Source organism: Ailuropoda melanoleuca, chromosome 19 (genome assembly GCF_002007445.2).
Source record: "Ailuropoda melanoleuca isolate Jingjing chromosome 19, ASM200744v2, whole genome shotgun sequence".
NCBI classification, from domain to species: Eukaryota; Metazoa; Chordata; class Mammalia; order Carnivora; family Ursidae; genus Ailuropoda; species Ailuropoda melanoleuca.
The window spans coordinates 8511818-8535250 of NC_048236.1; the positions used below are offsets into that span (position 1 = coordinate 8511818).

A 23433-nucleotide genomic window follows, 5' to 3' on the forward strand; every position below is an offset into this window, starting at 1 on the left:
TTCATGTAAAAGCTTCCCCATCATTGATATTTGCTTTCATGATTTTAGGAGCGTAGGGTGTCCACATGTCCAACATGCCAGGTTGTTAAATTTTTTTAAAATTCTGTGCCTCTTTCTTACCACATCTTTTTCAGTATTACTAGGTACTGAAATTCCTCCCAACAGACTTTGTAACAAAGTGAGAATTCGTAAACCCTTGAAGGTGCCTAGATACAAAGGAATATGGAAGAAAATCCACATTTATTGGATTGTACTACCTACCAAGTGCACTGAGTTAAATGTTTTTCTTTTATCTTGTTAGTCTTTGTGAAATTCTGGCAAGATAATCCTCCATTTCACAAATGAGGAAACTGAGCTCGGAGAGCAAATTGTCTAGGATTCCACAAATACTGGATGATAAATCTGAAGCTTCAACTAGAACCTGTGAGTTCAAAAGCCTATGCTTTGCTGCTGTTCTCTGATGCTACTCAAATTTAGGAACTTCACAAAACATTTCCGCAGAATGATTGTTCCAAGGAACAAAACTACGATTCCAGCGCAGGACTATCTTAGGCTAGTATTTTAAAATCTTCACCTGTATTTTCTCTTATAAAAAAGGAACAATAAATACCACAAAGTTTTGAGAATTTTTCAAAATGGTATAAATGCCAGGAATTACTTCTTTCATTAAAGTGAGGATGAAGTATTAGGCATCTCTACACTCTATATAATCCATAGTCTGCTTCTTGTTTCATATTTAAAGCTTCTGGGGGCCCAAGGAGGGGGAAAGGCTCCTGCTACCAAATTCAATAGTGAGTCCTGTCTGCTTTATTTTGCTGTCATTTTAGCTACTGATTCATTACACTGAACAGGTTTATATATAATCTCAATACCAAATGGATCCAAAGAATCTGGATATCTCTTGATGAAAACAAATATAGAGTGGGAGAAGAGGAGAAAACTTTATGTAGACTGAAAGAATTTGAATAGGATCATCTAATAACAAGGTTAAAATAATAAAAAAAAAAATAGCAAAATGCTATTCTTTTTTTTTTTTTAATTTTATTTATTTATTCGACAGAGATAGAGACAGCCAGCGAGAGAGGGAACACAAGCAGGGGGAGTGGGAGAGGAAGAAGCAGGCTCATAGTAAAGGAGCCTGACCTGGGGCTCGATCCTATAACGCCGGGATCACGCCCTGAGCCGAAGGCAGACGCTTAACCGCTGTGCCACCCAGGCGCCCCCAAAATGCTATTCTTGTAGCATTTTGTACAGTTAATGCTTCTCCTGACAAAACAGACAGTCTTCCTCAAATACTCCCATTATGTCTTTCTCACATTGAGAAGAACTCAACATCACTTCTTGGTATCCCTACAAAAACGCATGACCTGAATCTAATTGTTAGGAAATAAACAAACCCAAATGAAAGATAGCCTCTTCTCTTCTAAAATATTGAGGAATCGCTTGTACTCTTCTAAAATATTAATGTTATAAAAGACAAAAGAGATTTGTCTTTTCTTATGAATGACAAAGAGAAACTGCTTCCCCACCCCACCCCCGCCAACAAGGCTATGAAGAGACAACATAGATACTGTTGCATTCTGGACCCGAAATTCTTCTTTTGTTATAAAGAAATTGGGGCATGAAATTTGAATGATCTTTAAAGATCAGATAATAACACTGCATTAATGTTAATTTCTTCATCTGACTATTACACTGTGGTATGTACGAAGATATTCTTGATTTTAGGAAATACACGAAACCATTTGGAAATAAAAGGACACTGATTCTTCAACTTATTCTCAAATTTTTCAGGAAAATCGCGCAAGTGCACAGAAGCACGCGCACACACTCACACACACACACGCACACACAGATAAACCCAAAAAGGAGAAAGAGCAATAAGGAAAGAACAAGACAAAGAGATTCAGAGAGTAAATATGATAAAATATTAGTCATATTTAGAGAATCTAGGTAAGTGACCTATTGAGAGTCTTTGCACTACTTTTGCAAATTTTCTGTATATCTGAAATTATTTCAAAATAAAAAGTTAAAGGAAAAAAGGGGAAAAGCCCCCATGCATGAGACTCCAATCTCCTGACCAAAATTAAGATTTTCTCTCTCCCTACAGCACCCAGGCCTCTACTAGGCACGTGCAGTTTCGTATCCTTACTGGCTGGCATAGAGAGGGATCTAAGTGCATGTAACTTAACCCAAAGTTGAAGCCAACACACTAGGTTCAACTGGTAAACATGCTTTATTTGTCCTCCTCCATGTTCTGACATCTCAAATTTTCACCTGATAAAAGATCTGGAGATTTTACTTGGGAAAAAAAAATTCCACATTTGAGGCTTCTCTTTAAAGATCAGAAAATAGAGAACCTTGGGGCTCAAATGAGCTGAGTAGCAACTTCCCTCTTGAGCTCAAATGGGTGCCATTTTTCCACAGGGCTCACCTCTTGTTAATTTCTCCCAAACTAAGAGCGAGTGTGTACGGCTGTTGATCCTGCTCTTACACAATTATCTGCCTCCAAGTAGAGCCATATCTCTCTGTCACCCTATCTTTGTCCAAAGTGAGCAACAGAAGAGAGGCTGATGGCACTTCCCTCTTTCAGGCCCCTGTGGGCATTTGAGTTTGAGATTCTTGACTCACCCCATTGTGAGGGCCTGGACTTAGTTTTAAGGGCATCAAGATACTTTGGCTCCAATTAAGCCCTCTCTCATCACTGAGATTTAAAGTTAACTCCCTGTTTGAACAAGATTGAGGGAACCTTCACTATGTCAATATCTTACTAGTGATGGAGCAGATGCTGACAAGGAAGACACCACAGGAAAGAATCATTCGATAGATTTCTTTTCTCGTATTTTCTCCAACAGAGCTAGGAGTCAAATAATAAGGTAACAGGAAACAAGGCCTGACAGAAAGTGGAAGGATGGAAGAGTTGTATCACCTGGAATCCACGCAGAACACTGATCCTAACTGTTTCCATAATTAGCTTCTATTTTCTGTGGGTAAGAAAAAAAAAATTGTCAGAACGGTCTCTCTTCTCAAATAAGAGCGAACTGTGTTAACACTTAACTATATGCCAGACTAGTTCTTTCCATGGTACACACGGTCTTTACAACAGCCCTGTGAGGTAGGTTACTACCATCAACCCATTTTATAGGTAAGGAAACTAAGACAGAAAATCAATGCTCAGAAGGACAACACAGATAAAGGACTGGTATCCAAGATCTACGAAGAACTTCTCAAACTCAATGCACGAGAAACAAATAAATAAATCATAAAATGGGCAGAAGATATGAACAGACACTTTTCCAATGAAGACATACAAAGCTAACAGACACATGAAAAAATGTTCAAAATCATTAGCCATCAGGGAAATTCAAATCAAAACCACACTGAGATACCACCTTACGCCAGTTAGAATGGCAAAGATAGACAAGGCAAGAAACAACAATTGTTGGAGAGGATGTGGAGAAAGGGGATCCCTCCTACATTGTTGGTGGGAATGCAAGTTGGTACAGCCACTCTGGAAAACAGTGTGGAGGTCCCTTAAAAAGTTAAAAATTGAACTACCCTATGACCCAGCCATTGCACTACTGGGTGTTTACCCCAAAGATACAGACGTAGTAAAGAGAAGGGCCATATGCACCCCAATGTTCATAGCTGCATTGTCCACAATAGCCAAATCATGGAAGGAGCCGAGATGCCCTTCAACAGATGACTGGATTAAGAAGCTGTGGTCCATATATACAATGGAATATTACTCAGCTATCAGAAAGAACGAATTCTCAACATTTGCTGCAACATGGACGGCACTGGAGGAGATAATGCTAAGTGAAATAAGTCAAGCAGAGAAAGACAACTATCCATATGATTTCTCTCATCTATGGAACATAAGAACTAGGAAGATCGGTAGGGGAAGAAAGGGATAAAGAAAAGGGGGGTAATCAGAAGGGGGAATGAAACATGAGAGACTATGGACTATGAGAAACAAACTGAAGACTTCAGAGGGGAGGGAGGTGGGGGAATGGGATAGACTGGTGATGGGTAGTAAGGAGGGCACGTATTGCATGGTGCACTGGTGTTATGTGCAACTAATGAATCATCGAGCTTTACGTCGGAAGCCGGGGATGTATTGTATGGTGACTAACATAATATAATAAAAAATCATTAAAAAAAAAAAAAAAGAAAAACAGGAATTTGCCCGTCGTCATACAAGTAAATTATGAAGTCAGGATTCTATTCCCAGAGACGACTCTCTTCATCACTACACTTCTTCTGTATACATGGCTCTGATTAACCATTTACAAAATTCTGAAGTGATTCTGTTAAGGTTCAGAGACAGAAATATCCTCACGCCCACCACTGCTAATGCTTTTCATGAACCTGCATCCTGCCGGGTAAGGAGAAGCAGTCACTTTCTGTTAAGAATTGAAACCATGACCTAAACGTGTGACCGTTGGTTTTCAGTAACTCTGGGCCGAGAAGGAGACATGTGACGGACTGTTGAGGCTCCTAGGAGTATGTCTAGGATTGTGTGTCCTTACTTTGGCCTGGGGCCCTTTGCCTGGTTCTCTGAGGCCTAATCTTCCAGGGTAGCCTTTTGGCCATATTTCTGCAGGTTGTATCTAGGTTTTCCCATTTGAATCTGCTTTCAGAAATGATAAACAGTTGACTATGGGTGCTTTGCAGAATTGAAGCAATGACCTGGCTAGCAGCTTGGACAACAGGTGGTCTTTCAGAGAAGTAACAATTTTCACTCCAACAGGTACCCAGAGCAGGCTCACCACGTACAATTTGCTTTGCAGAAGGCAGCTGCTCAGCAGAAAATGAATGTGCTCTTGCTTCCTTAGGAATGTCTCTTCTTTCACAGGGCAGTGCTCACCAAGCAAAAGGTCAGGAAATTAAAAGACTGCCTAGAGCCTCAGAAGCTCAACCCACTTTGCTCGTCCCTCCTCCCTCAGAAACTCAACCCTCTAGATTCCCAAGGTCTGTTTCATTTCGTGCCTGTTTACCACTTTGCTGATTTCCTTCAGTGTATTGGGCCGACTTCATGGTCACCAGGTGTCCTCTGTCCTCCCATCAACGGACACTTAAATGAGCAGATGGTGCAAATGGCCTGGCAGTAATGTGATGCCCGAGCAGGTGGGCTGAGAAAGGGAAAGAAAGCAGCTTCAAGGAAAAGGACAGATTGGTTTGGTGTTTGTACCAGTTAGAATCGGTACGTGCAGAGAGAGGTTGGGGCAACTATTTTTTTTTAAAGATTTTATTTATTTGAGACAGAGAGAGAGACCACGAGCAAGGGGAGGGGGCAGAGAGAGAGGCAGAGCGAAAAGCAGACTCCCCACTGAGCAGGGTGCCCGACCCGGGGCTCGATCCCAGGACCCTGAGATCAGGACCCGAGCCAAAAGCAGATGCTTAACCTACTGAGCCATCCAGGTGAGGAGCCACTATTTTTTTAATGTGAAAGTAAAATCCTTTTGTTTAAAAGGAAGAAGTGTATATGAGAACACAGGCTTCTCGTGCTTCTATGTGGGGGAAACAATTGGCACAACTTACAAAAGGAGCTATCTGAGATTTCAAGCACGTGTTGGTCAAAATGACTCGTCTTTGGAGTTTGACTCGTTGACAATACCTTTCCCTTCAGTTGTCTATTCATCCCATACTGTATCCTATGCCAAGGACTCTACTAGGGTGGTAGCCAGTCACCACTATCCCTGTGCTCAAAATAAAAGTGTTTCGACTAGAAGGAAGCCTTAAGAGCCTTAAACCCAGGGCTTCTGGAGGGGCAGTGTTCACAGAAATCACTGGGATCTATTTCAAATGTGCATTCTGATTCCGTAGGCTTGCGGTGAGACCTGAGAGTCTAATGAGCTTCCAGGCAGTGACAACGTTGCTGGTCCATGGACCACACTTTGAGTAGAGGGAGGTCTAATCGACTCTGTCCTATTGCAGCTGAGGACAGAAAACTCCAGCTATTCAGAGACGTGTCCAGCTCACAAAGCCAGTGAGTGACAAAACTAGGCTTGCAAACCTAGCCTAGAACCTCATTCCACAATGCTACAGTGAGGAGGGTTTCTGTGCTTTGGTCCTTCAGTCCCCTTCCTTTCACAAAAATGAATTGATAATAACTATATTCACCATCTGTTGTCAGAGTTAGTGAGGTAAAATCATTTAGGCTATTCAAACAAAAGGTTATCTTTACCAATTATCTTTTGTAGTCTGAATCCAAACCATGAAAATCATGACAAGCTTCCTTTTGCCAGATGCTCAATCTATCTGCAAATTTTCATTGAAGCACAACTTGTTTGCAAAATGTAAAATTAGAAGTGACAGACAAATCTATTTTTATAAATCTTAGCCTGTCTATTTTGAGACTCTGCATTTTAAAAGAAGAATGGAGGCCAGCTGTTGAACTTGACTGAAATATCTAATGATGCTACTCTAGTTCCTTCTAATTTATAAGATATGGCCATTTTCCCCCAGTCTTAACAATATGTCCTAGGACGTAGGGCACCCATGGTACCATTTTAGATCTACAAGGGACGTGTTTTAGCCTGGTGTTCGTTAGATATAAGGCTGAGAAAATAGTTGTGGTTGGGTAATTCATGATTTCCTAGAAACAAAAGTCTCAGCTTAAATTTACTTACCGTGTGACTTTAAATAAAACACTGTACTGTCTAGACTTAAGTGTTTTCATCTGTTCAATAGAGATAAAATGGCTTATTTCCTTGCTCACCCAACTATTAAATTTGAATGTCTTGTAGTTAAAAATAATGCCTTGTACTTAAACAAAAATAAGCATCACAACAGGAATTTTAGACTAGGAGAGCAGCCTTAACCATATATGGGACTTCAATTTCTGTAGGATCAAGCTCTCAACCAACCAGTATTCATTAAGTGGCTCCTACATGCAAGGTAATGCAATCAAATATGGTTCTTAATATTTCATGGGCCTTGGTCTCCAACTAAAACAAGTTCCAGAGCACGCCTGTTTAAGATATAATTAGTATCATAAGCAAATGATAGGACACTAAGAGACCCAAGTCATTTATAGTGCCAGTAGACATAAAATTTCCAACAGAATTCAACAAGAAAAAGGTGGAGAGTGAGAGTGAAGTTCTGATATCCGCCATAGTTTATTAACAGAACTGGAGAGCACCCCACTCTGCCCCATCTTCCTGGCTTTCTGTCACAGTCAGGAATCAAACATTTGTCTAAAGCTAAATGGCTCTCGTTTTAGATAATGGCTTTTCTTTTGTTTATTTCTTTAAAGTTTGTTAATTGATTGCTTCTAAATACCTCTTCCCTTTTGGTCATCCATTCCATCCTTCAGGCAATGTAGGTCTTTTTAATAAGAACCCATTTCATCTCCTCCTCATCTAGCCCAAAGCTCCCTGACCTGACCTCCAAACAGGTATATAAAAATTACAGGTAAACAGCACTTTTCCAATCAGAAAGTCTAGTTTCCTTCCAGCCTCCCATGATAACAATAGGTGGCAAACTTGGGAGGGGACTAACGAAAAGTGCATTGAATGTGTATGCCAATTTAAAACTGTTAAAACGTGCCTCACAAGGAAATAAGGCATATTTAATTCTTACACCAACCCATGGGGAAGGCAATCATTCTAGAAATGATGTAACATCTAACACACAACTGGCCTGAGGTCTTGCAGTCTGGACCTCAACTTTGTCCGAATTTCCTATCTTCCCGCTGTATCACACTGACTATGGCTCTACATCCATCATTTCCCTCTCCTTCCTGTGTTCTTCACTGTTCTCCTTCTCTTCCTTCCTAATGAAGAAGATTCATTATCTTCCCAAGACTTAGAAGAGACTTTTTCATTCACCTTACCATCTTTCCCGGCAGGTCTCAGCCCCAAGGTTTAGATGGGGCTAAAGTTCTTTCTCGATTTAGCATCATAAAGCCCTGAATCTGTTGAGAGCAGGGGATTTATTTAAAGACATTTTAGGCTCTGAGATGTCTCTCAAAAATAGGTGGTCAGAGTTGATCCTGGGGAGAGAGAGGGATGGTTAACTGCATTATTTTCTTTCCTGCATTCTTTCCTATCAAATCCTCAAAATTCTTCACTGTATTTTGCTATATTTAAAACCCCTCAGTCTTTTCTTGTCCATGTAAAGAACTTCAATCTAACTTTTCATTATTTTTCTTAGCTCCTTTATAAATGCAGAATTACAAAGCACATCATCTAGTGCAGACCTGACTGGTCTCACTCATTATCATATAACCTCTTCCCCCATCAGCTAGCAAAGTACCTGAATGTAATAAGTGTTCAATTACTGTTGTTTAAAGGATGGATAATTATCATACTATACAGGAGGATTAGATTTCATATAAAATTGAGTTCAGTATCAGTAATATTACTTTGAATTCTATGCCACATTTATCATTTGGATGTAAAGCAGTGGTTCCTATAACTAGGGGTGTTTCTGTACACGTACACACACATACACACACACACACCAAGGACATCTGGCAATTTTTGTTTTTCACCATTAGGGGAAAGTTGTCATTGGGACATCTAATAAGTAGAGGCTGGACATGCTTCTAAACATCCTAAAAACAGCCCCACATACACGTACAGAGAGACACAGAGCAAAAAACTATCCAGTGCAAAAAAATACAACAATGTAAAATTGAGGAACCCTAATATAAAGATACTGGAGTAAAGGGACCCTAAAAAGATTTCAGTCACCTTGACTTCAATCTTGAAAGTGTGTATCCTCTGCTTAGTACTGCACTGATCCCAGAGCTCCTGCCTGATGCTCTCCAGACAGCACAGGCACCCTCTCATGCCCCCAGTCATCTTGCAATCAGAATGCGACAGATGCAACAGATTGTGTTATAAGCCCATGAGATAAGATACCTGCCAGACCTGCCACATCTTCTGAGGCCACGCAGTACGTTCAGAAGAGTGTGTTTGATGACAGGGCTGGGGTAGAACCCCCATGCTACCACATTTTTAGCTAAAGAGACTTGAGCAAGTCACTGAAAGTTTCTGAGCCACGGTTTCGATAAAATGGGGAAAACTCCAAGATTTCAAGGCATGAAAGATAAAATTATAAAGTGCCTGGCACATGGTGCATATTTGAAAACAAAAATAAGGCAGCTAGTATCATTTCATATGACTCTGATTTTAAAATATTCACTGTTTTAGACACATTGGTACTTGTATTCACACCACAATAAGGACTAGCTCTCTAAAAATGTATATAGATTTAGTTCAACTCACTGTAGTTGATTTTATTATTATCCAAAGTCCTTACCACCCCTCCTCAACGGAGGAGCATACGTCCCACCTCACTGATGTCATAGGAAATCAAGTGATGTGTAAGTGGAAAGGATGAAAACCACTTCCAAGTTTCTGCCATGTTGTATCCTCTCTGTCACAAAGATAGGCCATGTCCCAGAGAGACTCTCTTCCTCACACTGAAGATTTGTAATGAAGTAAATACGAAACCATAGCCAATCCACAAGACATGCACTGAGAGCCAGAAACAAACCTTTGGTAAGTATTGAGGTTTAGGGATTTTTCTTCACCATGATGTGAATTTGGCTAGGTTGAATGGAACTGCCACAAATTGCTCAACCAGAAATATAAAACTCCCTTCGAGCCTAGGAAATCTGGCACCAGGCAGGTGACAGTTTAGGGGGAGACTAAATGCTAAATGCTAAAAAGGGTAAGGTGTAAAGTCTTCTCAGCCTAGAGTGAACTGTAAGCTTCATGAATTGGAATAGAAAGAATGCTTTAGTACTGAAAGCTTGACTATTAAAGCCAGAATTTGAACTAGGCATGCGACCTGTCCTTCATTTTTTGCTCAAAAATTTGCTCTTCCACCTTCTCCAAACTTAGCCTGCCCTTGGCAAGTCCTTTGAATCTTAAATGGACCTCACTTTATGGAGTGATTCAAAACGTTCCAATGACCAAAATCAATTTCCTATACAGAACCACATGTGCATAAGGTGTCTGCTTCCCGAAAAGGCATTTGACAAAATACAGCATCCTTTCCTGATTAAAACCCTTCAGAGTGTAGGGATAGAGGGTACATTTCTCAATCTCATAAAAGCCATCTATGAAAAGCCTGCAGAAAATATTATTCTTAATGGGGAAAAGCTGGAAGCCTTTCCCTTAAGATCAGGAACACGACAAGGATACCCACTCTCGCCACTATTATTCAACATAGTACTAGAAGTCCTTGCAACTGCAATCAGAAGACAAAAAGGGACAAAAGGTATCCAAATTGGCAAAGAGGAGTCAAACTGTCTCTCTTCACAGATGACATGATAGTCTATATGGAAAACCCAAAAGAATCCACTCCCAAACTACTAGAAGTTATAGAACAATTCAGTAATGTGGCAGGATACAAAATCAATGCCCAGAAATCAGTTGCATTTCTATACACGAATAACGAGACTGAAGAAAGAGAAATTAGGGAATCCATCCCATTTACAATAACACCAAAAACCATGCGTTACCTTGGAATTAACTTAACCAGAGACGTAAAGGACCTATATGCTAGAAACTATAGATCACTTTTGAAAGATATTGAGGAAGACATAAAAAGATGGAAAAATATTCCATGCTCATGGATTGGAAGAATTAACATAGTTAAAATGTCCATACTACCCAGAGCAATCTACACTTTCAATGCTATCCCGATCAAAATACCGAGGACATTTTTCAAAGAACTGGAACAAATAGTCCTTAAATTTGTATGGAACCAGAAAAGGCCCCGAATCTCCAAGGAACTGTTGAAAAGGAAAAACAAAGCTGGGGGCATCACAATGCCGGATTTCGAGCTGTACTACAAAGCTGTGATCACAAAGACAGCATGGTACTGGCACAAAAACAGACACATCGACCAATGGAACAGAATAGAGAACCCAGAAATGGACCCTCGGCTCTTTGGGCAACTAATCTTTGATAAAGCAGGAAAAAACATCCGGTGGAAAAAAGACAGTCTCTTCAATAAATGGTGCTGGGAAAATTGGACAGCTACATGCAAAAGAATGAAACTTGACCACTCTCTCACACCATACACAAAAATAAACTCCAAATGGATGAAAGACCTCAATGTGAGACAGGAATCCATCAAAATTCTAGAGGAGAACATAGGCAACAACTTCTATGACATCGGCCAGAGCAACCTTTTTCACGACACATCTCCAAAGGCAAGAGAAATAAAAGATAAAATGAACTTATGGGACTTTATCAGGATAAAGAGCTTCTGCACAGCCAAGGAAACAGTCAAAAAAACTAAGAGACAGCCCACGGAATGGGAGAATATATTTGCAAAGGACACTACAGATAAAAGACTGGTATCCAAGGTCCATAAAGAACTTCTCAAACTCAATACACGAGAAACAAATAAACAAATCATAAAATGGGCAGAAGATATGAACAGACACTTTTCCAATGAAGACATACAAATGGCTAACAGACACATGAAAAAATGTTCAAAATCATTAGCCATCAGGGAAATTCAAATCAAAACCACACTGAGATACCACCTTACGCCAGTTAGAATGGCAAAGATAGACAAGGCAAGAAACAACAATTGTTGGAGAGGATGTGGAGAAAGGGGATCCCTCCTACATTGTTGGTGGGAATGCAAGTTGGTACAGCCACTCTGGAAAACAGTGTGGAGGTCCCTTATAAAGTTAAAAATTGAGCTACCCTATGACCCAGCCATTGCACTACTGGGTATTTACCCCAAAGATACAGACGCAGTGAAGAGAAGGGCCATATGCACCCAAATGTTCATAGCAGCATTGTCCACAATAGCTAAATCGTGGAAGGAACCAAGATGCCCTTCAACAGAGGACTGGATTAAGAATTTGTGGTCCATATATACAATGGAATATTACTCAGCTATCAGAAAGAACGAATTCTCAACATTTGCTGCAACATGGATGGCACTGGAGGAGATAATGCTAAGTGAAATGCTAAGTGAAATAAGTCAAGCAGAGAAAGACAATTATCAATATGATTTCACTCATCTATGGAACATAAGAACTAGGAAGATTGGTAGGGGAAGAAAGGGATAAAGAAAGTGGGGGTAATCAGAAGGGGGAATGAAGCATGAGAGACTATGGACTTTGAGAAACAAACTGAGGGCCTCAGAGGGGAGGGGGGGTGGGGGAATGGGATAGACTGGTGATGGGTAGTAAGGAGGGCACATATTGCATGGTGCACTGGGTGTTATACGCAACTAATGAATCATTAAACTTTACATCAGAAACCGGGGATGTACTGTATGGTGACTAACATAATATAATAAAAAAAAAACATTAAAATAAAAAAAATTTTTAAAAAACCAAAAAACTAATCCCTTAATATCAAATATCCAGTCAATAAAAATAAATAAATAAATAAGGTGTCTGCTTCCCAATATCTGTTAATCCATAATTCTCTCAACAACCTGATTATTAGATTTTCCTCCAAACTTCACCTATTTCTACAAGAGTTGTAATTGGTTAACAACTTCTTTTAAGGACTCATGATTGCTTCTCAGAAAATGTCACTACATGATGGGCAAGTCCACAACATGGTGAGAAAAAAGTAAGTTTGCAGATGCCCTTTTTCCCTACTCTATTGAAAAAAAAAAGAAAGAAAAAATCATTTTCCTGTCTGCCAACTGATTATGCAGCCACGTTGTTTGAAAGCTTGCATAATTTACATTAGCATGCTTAAGATCTCAGGTGACTATGCCTTTGAGGCCAGCATGCTAACCCCAGTGGGCCGATTTGATATTCTTCCCAATATCTGACCCTTTTTTCCTTGTTAATTACAGGCAGACTTCCCTGGTCTGGCCCTGGATCTGCACCTGTTTCCCATCTTTGAGCAGCTGCTAATTAGGTTGAAAATAGTGGGGCTGGGCAGTGCAGGCCACACATGCCTCATCAGGCTATTGATCGGCTGGCATACCACGCGGGCAGTAATGGCGTCTGTACAACCCAGTTCCAAAATAATAGCCATTCCTGGAGTTATATGTTTGAATCCAAGCATACTCTAGGCTCTACACCAAACATAAAACATGCGAAGAGAAGAGACACTTTAGTTTCAAAATAAATTTTTTTTTGAAATGCCAAGTATGACCTTAAGTACTTACTATTTACTTCTCATTTGATTCTTTTATTCTGGAGTAAGAAAAAAAAAAAAACTTAGGGACAAGGTATGTATATTTATATGGGAATCATTTAAACAGTATATTATATGGATACATTGATATCTGTCCATATACAGTTTATACGTATCCATGTACAACTATATGTTTGTGAACTAGCCAAGCAAAATCCTTATTCTGCATTCCCATTTGGCCTTGTGCATAATACAGTTTATGTAGAGTTTTGCCCTTTCTTGTGATTTACGGTTTGGGTCACTATGAACTTGTAAAGCACTGATTATCAAAGGGGACACTACAGCTATCTATGGGCAGTTTTGAAACAGGTAGGGGTGTTTTGGGGTTGTCACAATGATTATGGGATGCTACTGGCAACGAGCGTGTACAATGCGTTTACACAAAGATAATTTGTCCAGCATCTGTTACAAATCACATATAATGGACCAGGGTAAAATCATTTTACAAATATGTGTATCTAGAACCTAATTCCCTTTGATTTATAAATATAAAATTTTTGCAACTTTAATATACTGGATTTTAATATCTTAAATTTTCCAAGAATGCAAATCCAGCAAAGATTAAACTTTGTCTGGTGTGAATTTTTTTCTAGAGTTATTCAGTGTTTTGAAGAGCACATCACTAGTCTGATATGTCAGTTACCAATAAATCACATCATTACCTTTCTCTATTTGTAGCTTCTGTATTCACGATTCTATGCACAGATGTAGCATTTGACTACCTCACTGTATCATGTAGGGCAGTGGAGCCTAAGCCTTCATATATTGAAAAATATATACATTATTTTTGTATAATTTTTCTTGGGTATTACAGTTATACCATCATATTGATTCTTTAATTACATGCATAGTTAATTTATATTCTCTATGATTTTCATTCAAGGACAGCAAAGAGAAGATTACAAAACATTTATTATGAAAAGGGGAGGTTAAGTCTGATAGATCAAGAGTCACTGTTCTCAGGTAGTAGGCCTGGGTACAGTTTCCAGATGAAACATGACTTTGGAATTGACTTTGTATCTTTGCTGCCTGGTATATGATAGTCAATGATTTGTTTCTGAAAATTCTGTGTCTTACTTCTCCTCCGGACATTACCACACATTCTACTGCTGTCTATGACCCAAGCACATCACCCAGCAGAGCATACACCCAATGGTCTAAATACAAAGAAGCCTCTGATATCCCAGAAATGAGTCACAAGTATCTTTCTAGCTTGGGATAAAACTCATGCTCACTCTATGTAAACATTTTAGAGGCCAATGAGATGGAACACTCATCTAAAGTTCTATAAGGATCTATTACTCTTGACCCTTCCTGAGTTCTCCTGTCACATGACTCTAAATGATTAGGTCTTTATTTTGTTCTTTTGAGCAAGAAAGGGACTTTATAAAAAGTCATGACATTCACCCTTTTTTGCTCCACTTCCTATGTCTTGACAGTTGGGAAAATTGTAAAATTAGACACAGGAGATTTTTTCTTTTTTTTAAGATTTTATTTATTTATTTGAGAGTGAGAGAGCATGAGAGAGACCAGAGAGCACAGCGGGAACGGAGTGCACAAACAGAAAGGTGGTGAGGGGCAGAGAGGAAAGGAGAAGCAGACTCCGCACTGAGCAGGGAGCCTGATGCGGGGCTTGCTCCCAGGACCCCAAGATCACCACCTGAGCCAAAGGCAGATGCTTAACCGATTGAGCTACCCAGGTGTCCTGACTACAGGAAATTCTCCAAAGTAGAGTACATCAGCTTTCAAAGTTACAGGACTTTAGATATATATTCAAAGACACATGTTGACTCTTCCTCCCTCTTACAAACTGAATATAGCTTAATTCAATGAAATTTCCTATAAAAGCACTCCTGTTAATAACCTCGATGACAGTATTAAGATGGCATCCCTGATAATTCTTTCATATTCAGAACCTTAGTGATCTGATAATTATGGACATGGTATGTCTGAATTAGTAGATAAACTACCATGAGTTATTAAAGATGGAAGTTACTTATGTCTCCATGACTCCCATGAAGTACCAACAGAAGGTTGATTCTTACCTAAATTAACTAACATGTTAGGAAACACAGGAAAATGGAACTCAACACTGTCACAAAGATCCAGCTGATCTGCTCTGCTTTTGGAGCGGGAGCCTCCTCACTGGTGAACTGATTGATCATTGTATTCAGGGCTCTACTGGTGCGTTCTGCTGATTTCATTATTCCAATCAGGACACATCCTGAGAGCAAGATGTGGTTTAGTACCATTCAATCTTACTCTCGAAAGTAAAAGGAAGGGCAGTTTCCCAAAGGAAATTTTTACCAAAAAAGGTTGTATGGATGCTGACTGGCAAAACCAACAGATGTTCAGAGCAAAGACTTTTCCCTAATTGGATTGATGATTGTTTTTGCTTCATGTTTTAATAAAACCTTGAAAACATCAAAAAAGTACATAACTCACTGTATAAAAACAAAAACACATTTCTACATTTCAAATAAAAACAAGCTCAAATTCTTTTTGCAATTTAAATGCATATCAAATTCAAAGCATTTCTCCATGATTGACTTCTTATTAACAGAAGATAAATAATGGTGATTCATGAGTGTTCTTTTCTTTAAATATACTGGGATGAATTATTTCTTGTGTACACATCCACATCTTTTGCCTCTTTTTGCAATTTCCCTATAAAATCAAATCAAATCGAATATTTCAGAGTATCTCTTCAGAATCAGAATGAAAATTCTTATTGCAAAGCCACATTTGGAAAGAGGCAGCTGTTCTTTATAAAATGGAATAATTAAAAATTTGTATACTCTAAATATCAACAAAAATTTGGAAAAATTCATGCTTATAAAATTTACTAAGACTGGGGTACGTGGGTGGCTCAGTCAGTTGAGCGTCCAACTAGCGATTTCAGCTCAGGTCATGATCTCTTGGGTCCTAAGATGAGACCCTGTGTTGGGCTCCCATTCAGCGGGGAATCTGCCTGGGATTCTCTCCCTCTGCCCCTTCCCCCACTGGTGCTCACGTGCGCTGTCTCTCTCTCTCTCTCTCTCCCTCCCTCTCTCAAATAAATAAATATTTTTAAAAATTATATAAAGACCTATTGCTTATCTTTTTCTGTAGGGAGGAATGGGTTTTCCAAATCTGTGGTTGAATCTCTTCTCACTATTGTTCTCCTAGGTCTTCTTGAATTTGTAATAGGCACGGAGAATATAGTCATAAATACTTGCAATCTCTTCCAGTGGTCTCAGCTTCATGCCATCTTTTTTACTGCCCTTAACTTCTTATTCTCTTTTTGGAAGACACAGCTCCAGATCTTGTCTCTCCAATCAGGGAAATAGCCCTATCTATGCCTATCAACTCACGCCAAATAAATTTATGGGGAAGAGGTATCCTGTAACTTCATAGTTTTGGAGTCCCTGATGCAGCCTGGCTAGATCACCTGTTAGGCTAGCCAATGGTGCCACTATCTATGACAAAACTATGTGAGTTTCTTGTGTGGCCTGTACTTCCTCATCCTAGATATATGTTCTGTCTTCAAGTCTGGTTACTTACTTTATGTCTCTTGCATCTCCATTTCTGCTACCACACTTGGTACAGAGCCTCCTAACTAGTCCCCCCTGAAGACAGGCTTCATTTCTAGCATTATCACTACAAAATACCTTCCACATTTTGCCTATAGTTAAATCTGTAAAGTACACATTTGAGTAGAATAATCCACCATGTTAATCCCATCCAGAGCACAGCAAAGCTGGAGGATAAAGCTCAACAGCCCCTGATCATTTTCACTTCCCACCCACACTGATCCCTTTCCCTTTCCAAAGAGAAAAACATTTTAAATTGTAGTGTTCTAGAACTATACACAGTTTCTCCCAGAAAGTCACTCTCTGATATCCCTTTCAGTCTTTGTTGTTCCTTCTGTCTGCAGTCCTCAACCTTACCATCTTACTTACCCCTCCTTCATTATATGATTCAAGGTGACCAAATGGGTACAGCTCTCCTTGACTCTCCCAGGCAGATTCTTGAAATTTTTCTTTGTATATTTTCATGTTATACCAATTACAAGATTGTGTTGTATTTCTTACTTTGCTTCTCCATTTTTAAATTAAACTATACATTTGCTAAGTCAAGCAGAGAAAGATAATTATCATATGGTTTCTCTCATCTATGGAACATAAGAACTAGGAAGATCGGTAGGAGAAGAAAAAGATAAAGAAAGGGGGGGTAGGGGCGCCTGGGTGGCACGGCGGTTAAGCACCTGCCTTCGGCTCAGGGCGTGATCCTGGCGTTATGGGATCGAGCCCCACGTCAGGCTCCTCTGCTATGAGCCTGCTTCTTCCTCTCCCACTCCCCTGCTTGTGTTCTCTCTCTCGCTGGCTGTCTCTATCTCTGTTGAATAAATAAATAAAATCTTTAAAAAAAAAAAAAGAAAAAAAGAAAGGGGGGTAATCAGAGGGGGAGTGAAGCATGAGAGACTATGGGCTCTAAGAAACAAACTGAGGGCTTCGGAGGGGAGGGGGTGGGGGAATGGGATAGGCTGGTGATGGGTAGTAAGGAGGGCACATAATTGCATGGTGCACTGGGTATTATACGCAACTAATGAATCATCGAACTTTACATCAAAAACCAGGGATGTACTGTATGGCGACAAACATAATATAATAAAAAAATATTTAAAAAACAAATAAATAAACTATACATTTGGAAGCAAAGCCTGTCTTTTTTTCTTTCTTTGTTCTTCTTTAACATATTTCCAGAACACCGCACCACAAGTACAATGTAAGCACTTGGTAAAAACTGGGATGGGGCAATGAATGGAAAACTGGATATTGCACCAAGTACATATTCTTCTACCAGCTTACGCTATAAGTAATCCCATAAGCTATCCTCATCACAACCACCTCACCTTGTTTTTACCTTCCCCATCACACACAACCCCTGTGCAGTCAGGGAAGCCATGATTCACCTTATTAATAACATACGTTACTCATGTTACTTAGCTTTATGTTATGGCTTATGATTTCTACTTTATGTTTTGGCTTGTAGTCGTCCTCCAGGCTACAGTGCCCACTGTTCCCAACTGTGTCCCCACATTTAAAGTAACAATGGTATTCAAGCCCCAAACAAAGTGCTACTTCTTGTAGAAAGTCACCCACCACCCACCAAATCCACTGCAGTGGTTTTCTTTTAGAAGTGGCCAGTCCCGAAAGATCAAATCAATGATATCAATAGTTACACTACACAAGTAAGAGAAATCTTAGATCAAGATTTCATTTTACTTCTCCCCGATACAGGTTAGTTTATTGCAATAATATTGTCCTTCTCTAAATACCGCATAACTATCAGCATGGCTCTACTGTATCATAATGACCATCTTATGTGTCTATTTCTTTCTGTTCCTGTACGAACCCTAAATTGGGAGCCCCCAGAAATCAGGAACTATGTTTCTTTATATTGACAGGTTGCTACACAATACCTAATACATAGTAAATTAATCAATCAAAATGAATGAATGCACTCACCACTCTTTATAAGGTATAACAGTCTGTTAAGCAGGAATTGCTTGTTTATTTGCCCTAGTATCACTCATACCTAACACACAGAGTCTGCTACACAGTGAGTCGAATGAATAATTGTTGAATGAATGGGAAAATTACATGTATCAAGAAGCAGTTAGCCATAACTGTTTCCCATGTTTTTGTGGCCTCGGAACCTACCACATTCAGTCAGGAAAATGAAATTAAATTAATACTAATATTAATACTAACAGCTTCCACATATATACACACATATACACAGAGATGGTACATGAAATGGTGAGCACAGACAGGATCACCCTAGGAGAGTAACAAAGCTTGATCACCTACACATTTCACTACTACAAATTGAACTGCACATGCTTTGCAAAACAGAGAGATCACAATTCAGTAAGTGCAGCGACTCCACCTGCCCTTCCAAAAGAAATATACCCTCCTTCAGTCTCAGTCCCCATATTCTTGAGCTATGATAGATATCCTGCCTGGTTAGAAAGGATGCTTATCTTTAAAATTATTTACGTGTCATACAGCATGGTCCTTGAGGGTAAACACGACTACGTCTGAACCTCAGTCGGAACTGGAGTTTCAATATTGGAGGAAAAGATAATATATGCTATACTGGCTTCCAGTGGGTACCTTCTTAGAAGATTTTCATGAGTAATTGACCTAGAAGCAGTTTTTGTCTGAACGCTGCAGAATAGGTTATTCCGTTGTATAGAGTGAGAAGCACAGGGCTCCAAGGACAGAACTGTGAAATACGTTGAGAAAAAGAAGCCATCAGATACAGGAAAAATAGCCAGAGGATTATGAGGGAATCAACAAATGGCAGTGTCATAAAAGCCAAAGAGTGGAAAATTTCTAAGGAAAAATAAAATGATTAATAACTTTCAAATTCAGCAGAGATCTATAGAGTACGTAAGATCACCAAACTTATTCAAAGCAAAGTTCTGATTAGCCTTGTTAATGGTAGTAGAAGGAAAACCACAGAGTATTTTTGTTCTTCAATGACGGAAACATGAGACTAAAATATTATGATATATATAATATTATAATGTAGTATACATGATATAAAGAGTATTTCCATTAATATCCTAGTTTGACAATTAATAAAAGTACAACAATTTCTGTCTGGGGGAAAAAAAAAAAAAACAAAACCACCGTGTTTTGAATTTGTCAAGCCAGGAATGAGATCAGCCCAAAGAGACATAAGGCAGTTTCAAGGATATCTGGAAGAAAACCAACAAGAGGCAAGCTGAAAGCTGGGAAATAAAATGGTAACGAGAACCAGCAACTGTGCCCCGACACCTAACTTGGTACTGAGAAAAGGTCTGGAGAATTCATGGCGAAAGAGAGCCTAGAACTTAGGGGGTTGGAAGTAAAAATGTCTTTTAAAAAAATTCTGCACAGTCATGCCTGGAGCCTAGAAAATGAGTTAGGATTGCTAAAAAGTGAAGTCCAGATCAGACCAGGAGGCAACATCCTTATAAAGAATTTTCCCTGCCATTGGAAGTCACTCTTGTATATACTGGACTCACAGGAACAAAGGAAACAGGGGCGGGGGGGGGAAAGTGAAGGAGAAAGTTGAACTCAAACAGTGTGGCTTTCCTATCCTTAGTCTTGAAGAAATTGGTGCCTAAGTTGAAAGTGCCCTGAAGGCAGCTTTAACTTACCTGACCAGTCCTCACCCCTGGGGACCGCCTCAGGTCCTGCTGACCTAGGCAACCGTTTGAGGGTCAACCTTCCATGCAACTCAAATGTTCTTGAAGAACCCTCCTGTGTGTTAAGGTGGACAGCATTGTTTTCCTCTCTTTCAGCTTGCTTTTCTCTCACGGTTGTTTGTTCTTTAATGGCTATGACTTGGTTCGTGCTGCTGGCAAAGGTAACTTCTCGAGAGGCTGAATTAGGGCAAGACTGTGGCATTCAGTACTTCCCTCCTGGGGCAGGAACAGGTGCCTCTCTGTCATTTTCCTGGTGACACTTTGCAAGACTCTAGCTTTGTAAGTTGTCAAATTGACACTGTATGTTCCCTGAAATCAGAATTCCAATTAATAGGACAGTTGTTATGTTTTCAAGAGCCAATACTGTCGAGGATGTTGGGGTCACTGTGGTTGGCTGGTTAGCAGAGAAGCAGAATGGAAAGGGAATGTGAAAAAAAGATTCGGAAAAGAGAATTTGCCTGGGAGAATCTGTTTTAGAAACCACAAGCCCTGAAATGCAGACAGACCCCCTTGCACATTTCCATGATACTAAGCACTCCGGCATGAATTATTTCTTTAATGTATCTTGGAGGAGGAGGCAACATTTATATGCCTAACACAGTAATAGGCACTCTTGGGGGAGGGAGCTATAAGAATCCAAAAACATGATATAGGGACCACAAAATCTTTAAAATGTAGACATTTTATATAAAAGGTAAATTCCATGAGGCAGTCCACTTTAGTTTAGCTGGAAAAACAACACAGCCTACTAGAACAGCTAGGGTTCATTTCTTGTGTGCATCAGTTATCCTGGCTCTGTTCTGAGGGAACAACAGGTCAGTGCCCCCTGGCCTCTAAGCCAGAGCTCCCAGCTGGCGGTCCCCGGGTAAGGGAGTGGGGCCGCAGGGGGGGCAGCTGACCAGGGTGGCAGTGCAGCAAGCCTGCCTGCACACTCTCCATGGGGCTGGCCCTTGGCGCCCCGTGTGCTCTAAGACAGCAAATTCTGTGCTCATGAGAACATCGCCACTGCTGCACCAAGGGCACACGCATCTTCAGTGAGACCTGGAATTCCCAGGAATTGCCTTTGTGAAATGCTGGCCATAATTTCTCTAAATTCCATCTCTTAGTTTTCCATGGAAACATCAAGAAACCATGAACAACTTTAGTTAATACAGAGTTTGACTGCCATTTCCTCTCTGAAGACATTACTGCCAAGGACGGCCTGGCCCCAAAAATTAAAGAAGTGTCATCTCCTGATGATAAGGATGCCTTCTATGTTGCAGACCGGGGAGACATTCTAAAGAAACATCTGAGATGGTTAAAAGCCCTTCCTCAGGTCACCCCCTTTGATGCCGTCAAATGCAATGAACACCAAAGCACAGTGAAGACCCTAGCTGCCATTGGGACAGGATATGACTTCACCAGCAAGACTGAAGTACAATTGGTGCCGACCTCCGGCTGCCTCCAGAGAGGATTATCTATGCAAATCCCAACAAGCGTCTCAGATTAAGTACGCTGTCAATAATGCAGTCCAGATGATAACTTCTGATCGTGAAGTCCAACTGATCAAAGTTGCCAGGGCACATCCAAAGGCAAAGCTGGTTTTGCGGACTGCCACTGATGATTTCAAAGCAGTCTGTTGCCTCAGTGTTAAATTTGGTGCAGAGTTCTTTTTTGCGGCTAAAGAGCTATATATTGATGTCATCGGTGTCAGCTTCCATGTGGGAAGTGGCTGTACAGAGACCCTCGTGCACACCATCTCTGATACTGGCTGTGTCTTTGTCATAGGAGCTGAGGCGGGTTTCAACACGGTATCTGCTTGATATCAAAGGTGGCTTTCTTGGATCTGAAGATGTAAAGCTTAAATTTGAAGAGACCACCAGTGTTATCAACCCAGCACTGGACAAGTGTTTTCCAGCACACTTGGGAATGAGAATCATAGCTGAGCCCAGCAGATAATATGTTGCATCAGCTTTCACACTCGCAGTTAACAGCACCACCAAAAAAAAACCTTGTAGGAAAGGAACAGACCGGCTCTGATGACGACGACCAGTCGAGTGAACAAACCTTTAGGTATTATGTGAATGATGGGGTATATGGATCATTTAATTGCATCCTTTATGATCATGTACACATGAAGCCCCTCGTGCAGAAGAGACCCAAACCAGATTAGAAGTGTTATTCGGCCAGCATATGGGGACCAACATGTGACAACCTCAATTGCACTGTTGAGTGCTGTGACTTGCCCAAGATGCATGTGCGGGAGTGGACGCTCTTTGAAAACACAGTGCTTCCACTGTTGCCACGGCTTCTACTTTCAAAGGGTTCCAGAGGCTGACCATCTACTATGTGACGTTGGGGCCAGCATGGCAACTCACATGGCAGGTCCAGAGCCATGACTTCCTGCTGGAAGGAGAGGAGCAGGGCGGCAGCCCCCTGCCTGTATCCTGTGCTCCCCCTGGGAGAACGGGATGAAGTGGGGTGACATGTCCCCTGCTGCCTTGCTTCCGCAAGCATTACCGTGTAGGTACCACTCCTACAGCTGTTAACCGCCAGGTTCGCTTGAATTACGGGATGGGGGGGGGGACCGTTTAATTTAAGTACTGCTAGTTTTCTTGAAATATCTTTGTAAATAGGGTTGGCACAGATGCAATAATATGGAACACGAGGAGATGGGGCCACTTACCTGTGTTGCTATGGGAACTATTTGAATATTTGTTTCGTACAGATTTTTCTAAGATTTCATTTATTTATTCGACAGAGATAGAGACAGCCAGCGAGAAAGGGAACACAAGCAGGGGGAGTGGGAGAGGAAGAAGCAGGCTCCCAGCAGAGGAGCCTGATGTGGGACTCGATCCCATAACGCCGGGATCACGCCCTGAGCCGAAGGCAGACGCTTAACGACTGCGCCACCCAGGCGCCCCTGTTTCTTATGGATTTTTATTCACTTTTCAAACATGCTACCAAAGAGTGCCCCTCAGCTGCTGAGCAAGCATTCGTAGCTTGTACACTGGCAGAATGGGCCACAAGCTTCGGGTTCTGACCTGTTTTTAAAATAAAGTA

At 40.5% G+C, this 23433-nt stretch overlaps 1 pseudogene; it reads left to right on the forward strand.

Annotated features, from left to right (window-relative positions):
- LOC100465818 overlaps positions 1 to 23160 on the forward strand; it is a 150637-nt pseudogene extending 127477 nt beyond the window's left edge.
- The last annotated feature ends 273 nt before the right edge of the window (positions 23161 to 23433 follow it).